General features: G+C 39.6%; 1 pseudogene; it reads right to left on the bottom strand.

The window, feature by feature from the left end:
- Positions 1 to 4,271: 4,271 nt before the first annotated feature.
- On the bottom strand, positions 4,272 to 4,626 carry LOC138097396 (BET1 homolog pseudogene; annotated as a pseudogene).
- Between the last annotated feature and the right edge of the window lie 1,291 nt (positions 4,627 to 5,917).

Below are 5,917 nucleotides of genomic sequence, written 5' to 3'. Positions count from 1 at the left end.
GGTTTTTCTCTGGATATGTGTTTTCTCATTTCTTATAGGTAGATTTCTAGGAGTGGAATTGCTTGGTTGTATGGTCGGGTATGATATGGTTTAAGAAACTGCCAAACTGTTTTCCAAAGTGGCTGTGCCACCGGCAGTGTATCAGCATTCCAGTTTTTTCAGATCCATGTGAATGTATTTGGTATTGTCTGTCTCTTTTATTACAGCCATCCTACCGGGTATGTAGTGGTATCTCATTATGGTCTTCATTTGTATTGCCTTAACGATTAATGGTGCTGAGCATCCTTTCATGTGCTTATTAGCCATTTGTGTATTTTATTTAGTTCAATGTCTAATCAATGCTTTTGTCTATTTTTTAGTTGGATTATTTGTCTTTCTATTGTTGAGTTTTGAGAGATTTCAATAATATATACATTTCAAGTATACATATATATAGATTAATTTAAATAATATATATAATATGTTATCATATATAAATAAATAAATATATATATATAATGGTTTGCACTTTATCCCAGTCTGTGGTGTGTAGTGATGTCCTTTAAAACAAAGGACTTTTTAATTATAATAAAACTCAATTTCCCAATTTTTTTTTATGGATTATGATATTGGTGTCAGAAAATCACCAATTTGATGCTTTTGAACTGTGATGTTGGAGAAGACTCTTGAGAGTCCCTTGGACTGCAAGGAGATCCAACCAGTCTATCCTAAAGGAAATAAGTCCTGAATATTCATTGGAAGGACTGATGTTGAAGCTGAAACTCCAATACTTTGGCCATTTGATGCAAAGAACTGACTCATTGGAAAAGACCCTGATGCTGGGAAAGATTGAAGGCGGGAGAAGGGGATGACAGAGGATGAGATGGTTGGATGGCATCACCAACTCAATGGACATGAGTTTAAGTAAACTCCAGGAGTTAGTGATGGACAGGAAGGCCTGGTGTGCTGCAGTCCATGGTGTTGCAAAGAGTCAGACATGACTTAGCAACTGAGCAACAACAACCAGTCAAGAACATCATCAGTTCAGTTCAGTTCAGTTGCTCAGATGTGTCCGACTCTTTGTGACCCCATGGACTGCAGCACGCCAGGCCTCCCTGTCCATCTTGTATGACCAACAGGAATGTCATAGAGACTTGCTATTAGTACCCAAAGTTGAGATTTTCTCAACCATAAATGCTTCTCATATTGTTACATGAGCAATCAAACGGTGATTTTAAGAGCATTAAAATGGCTGTCTACATTGTCTATCTTTATAGTTGCTTTTGAGTGAGAAGATTTTCTAGCCTCCTCATTGAGTCATAGTTCAGTTCAGTTCGGTCGCTCAGTCGAGTCCGACTCCTTGTGACCCCGTGAACTGCAGCATGCCAGGCCTCCCTATCTATCACCAACCCCCGGAGTTCACTCAGACTCACGTCCATCGAGTCCGTGAAGCCATCCAGCCATCTCATCCTCGGCCGTCCCCTTCTCCTCCTGCCCCCAAACCCTCCCAGCATTAGAGTCTTTTCCAATGAGTCAACTCTTCGCATGAGTCATAGTAGAAAGACATAACTCCCATCTCATTCTTTTTTTAATGGGTGGAAAAAAATCGAGTCTTTAAACCAAAACCCTACTATTGTACTTATACTCGTATCACTCTCTTAGCTGTGAAGGGTGGAAGCCCCTAAAGCACCAAGGATACTGAGAATCCTAGATATCTGGGTTAGGGAAAAAGGCACAAATTGATCCTATTGTTCTTCTTCAATAGCTCAGTCATGTCTGACTCTTTGTAACCCCATGAACTGTACCACACCAGGCTACCCTGTCCTTCACCATCTCCTGGAGTTTGCTCAGATTCATGTCCATGCAGTCGGTGACGCCATCCAACCACCTCATCCTCTGTCATCCCCTTCTCCTTCCGCCTTCAATCTTTCCCAGCATCAGGGTCTTTTCCAATGAGTCAGCTCTTCACATCAGGTGACCAAAGTATTGGAGCTTCAGCTTCAGCAACAGTTTTTCCAATGAATATTCGGGGTTGATTTCCTTTAGGATGGACTGGTTTGATCTTGCAGTTCAAGGGACTCTCAAGAGTCTTCTCCAGCAGCACAGTTCGAAAGCATCAATTCTTTGGTGCTAGCCTTCTTTACTGTTCAGTTTTCACATCTACACATGACCACTGGAAAAACCGTAGCTTTGACTAGACGGACCTTTGCAGGCAAAGTAACGTCTCTGCTTTTTAATATGCTGTCTAGGTTTGTCACAGCTTTTCTTCCAAAAGCACATGTCTTTTAATTTCATGGCTGCAGTCACTGTCCACAGTGATTTTGCAGCCCAAGAAAATAAAGCCTGTCACTGTTTCCATTGTTTCCCCATCTATTTGCCATGAAGTGATCCAGTACATTAGTGTACATTACTACTCTCTGTTCTGCCATGGGGTAGTGGAAAGATGCATATAGAGACAGGGCTTTATAAGCAAAGGAAGAAACCACAAGAAAAAGATTGCTTTTTAAAGATTGTGGTTAAAAAATAACATAAAAATTTTCACGTTAACCATTTTTAAGTGTGCAATGTAGTAGTGGTAAGTATATTCACACTGTTGTCAAATAACTCTTCAAAACTTTTTCATCTTGCAAAACTGAAACCCTGTACCCTTTAAAAAAAAAACAACCAACTCCCTTTTCCTCCTTCCTGCATAGCTTTTATTAAATAAAAATTCATAGCTTCTACATTTCAAGACTTCACAAATTTATAATGTCTACGTGGCAAAACCACCAATTGGAAGACAGAGCTTATTTGTAGCAAATTATATAAGAAGTGTTTTTAATATGTGCAAAAGGAAAACACTCAGTGAGCAAAGTTGACCCCAGAAATTGAAAATTCAACTCATGAAAGAAGGTCCAAAGCATTTGTAAAACACTACTTAACCTCATTGGCAATAGAAGAAATCCTGCTTCTAAGATTGGCAGAAACGTTGTCAGTGATAGCGTTCAGTGCCAAGAGAGACTACTCTCAAAGTAAGATGGGCAGGCTTACTCGTGCGGGTCGAGACAAAACGCAGTACAACTGATGGAGTTTTCTTTGGCAGTATATTTCAAAACCTTAAAATCTTTGTAACTTTTGATCCCTTGGTGCCACTTTTTTTGTTTATTTTATTAAAAATTTTATTTTTGAAGCCCATAAGTGAGCAAATTCCAAAACAGTAGCAATACAGACAATTTCACAACATTTTGACATCTACTTAGCAGTCATTTTTGCATTTTGTTTCCTATAAACAAATACACTGGATTAAAACAACAGTGCCCTTAATCCTAAATTCAGTGCCTGAGTATTTCCAATATTTATTTTGAGCACATAATAAAGCAGAGGCAACTACTTTTCCTGAACATTTTATTTCCATTCAGAGCTTAGCAATTACTTTAGCTTCACATTATTCTGTCATAAATGATAACCAAATGGCCTATCCAAGTGGCTAAAATCATAAAACTATTATAAGCCAAGTCAATTTTTTGTTTTGGATCCTACTAGAAATACGCCAAATTAACAAGTTTTAGTAAAGACTGAGGTCCTTGGGTAGAGGCGGAGGGGAAGAAGAGTCATATCATCAAAAATTATTAGGAAATCTGTAGGTAAAAAAAAAAAACCAGCCGACAGTTTAAACGAAATAAAGGAGGAAAGAAGCGTACAACGTTGGGGCGATGACAATTCAGAAAAACACATTCCCCATCCATCACAGACTTGCTCACCAACTCAAGAGCACAGCACTGGGCTCTTTAGGCATTGCTGCTGCTGCTGCTGCTGCTGCTGAGTCTCTTCAGTCGTGCCCGACTCTGTGCGACCCCATAGACGGCAGCCCACCCGGTTCCCCCATCCCTGAGATCCTCTAGGCAAGAACACTGGAGTGGGCTGCCATTGCCTTCCCCATTAGGCATTGCTACTCTCCCACGAAGTTCCTTTATGTGGAACAGAAACCCACATTTATGGTCACAACAGAATTTTATAACTGCTCTTTAATCTCACAGCAAAAAACAGGAAAAACTTGTTAGGGCCAGAGTGACCCTCAGAACATCTCAGTACCGCTGAAAATCGGGGCAAAAAGTGAATCATTAAGAAACAGTATCCAAAGAGCACTGTATTATCTGGTGTGATTTATGAAACAAGATTCAGTGCTCTTTGATGGGAAGAGCCATAGTAGCTGAAACTTAGAAATGTTTTGATGCTGATTTTTTTTTTTTTTTACTGTTGTGGTACTCCAAGCTGTTAAGCTGGAACAAATTCCAAACTCACACTGACTTGCATCACCTCAGTTTAACAATCCAGTAAATGACAAAAAAAGACGAACAGTGAGAATAGCGTCATATAGCACAGCAACTTCGCTTGGCTTCCTCTGGATAAGATCTTCAGTTTTCCCATAGTTTTACCTAGAAATCCAGTCGTAGAGTCAAACTGTGAATCCATTTCAGCTAATAATTTATTTTGATGTTAAACTTCATGCCCTATTTCAATGGAAAGAGATTTTATCGCAGTTGCTTTGTTTCTCAGACTTTCCATGAGTCTCTCATTCTCTTCACAGGCACTGTTGCCACTATTAGGATAGCCATAGTTCCCATAGTTGCCAGGGGGTACTCCTTCAGCCAGGCCTGCACGCCTCATCCTGCCAGAGGAACGGGGAAAGGCGGGCAGAGGAGTGGGTAAGAAGCGGCCAGGGACCACCTGGACCGCATCCTCAGGACCAGGGCCCGGCGAAACAGCAGCTGCTTCCTCCAACCTGCCACAACATGCCACGACATCGGTCCCTCGGTGCCAGTTCTAACATCCTATCCTTAGACTAGAGTGATGCACCGAAAGATTTATTTACAATAATGTGTATTACATCATGGGTTATAAAAGCAAAAATGTATAAGCAACCTAAACATCTAGGATTGGAACACTGGCCACATAAAGTACTATGACACAGTCATCTGCCAGAGCAGTGTGTAGGCTAAAGAATTCTTAACGACAGGCCCGTGTTAAGTGACCAAACCCGACAAACAAGAGAAAAGAAAGCACAAAGAATGCACAAAGAGAATATAAAAGAGCAGAAGGAGATACACCAAAATGGTGGTTATCTTTGGGTTGTGGGAGATTTAAAATTTTAAAAATAAAAATATTAGAAATTTTTAGTAATGAGTACATATTACGCTGATAATCAGAAGGAAAGCCTTAAAATGAAACGTTTATAAAATACTTAATATACATACCATACACAAATATTTTTAAAAATTTAAATTTCCATACACCAATCAAATAATTAATTTGACTTAGTATTTGTGAAATTGGGCCTAGGGCTCAATCTATAAATTTGTAAAAATTGATTATTTTCTCCTGTTCTGACAGTTGTAATACATTTTTTGGTGGCTGTTTTGAAGTGAAACCTAGCATAGGAATAACTGTGGTAGAATCTTATTGTAGAGGTTTGGGGGTTTTTTTGGGGGGGTACTTAGACTGTCATACACAGTGAAATTGAATTTTAACCTGGTTTTGATTCTTGCGGTTTTAGGTAGCTTTTTAGGTACTTTAGGAACAAGATGCATTAAATATTTCTTAAAAAAAATTTTTTTTTAATTTTTATATTGGAATATAGTTGATTTACTGGAGAAGGAAACGGCAACCCACTCCAGTACTCCTGCTTGGGAAATCCCATGGACAGAGGAGCCTGGTGGACTATAGTCCAGGGGGTCACAAAGAGTCGGCCACGACTGAATGACTGCACATGGTTGATTTACGTGCTCTGTTAGTTTCAGGGACACATACACATGTATCTATTCTTTTTCAGATTCTTTCCCATTTAGATTATCACAGGATATTGAGTAGAGCTCCCAGTGCTATCGAGTAGGTCCTTGTTGATTGCTTATATATGGTAGTGTGTTCAGTTCAGTACAGTTGCTCAGTCGTGTCCGACTCT

The sequence above is a fragment of the Capricornis sumatraensis genome, chromosome 21, assembly GCF_032405125.1.
Source record: "Capricornis sumatraensis isolate serow.1 chromosome 21, serow.2, whole genome shotgun sequence".
Lineage (NCBI taxonomy): Eukaryota > Metazoa > Chordata > Mammalia > Artiodactyla > Bovidae > Capricornis > Capricornis sumatraensis.
This window is presented reverse-complemented; position numbering and strand designations above follow the sequence as displayed.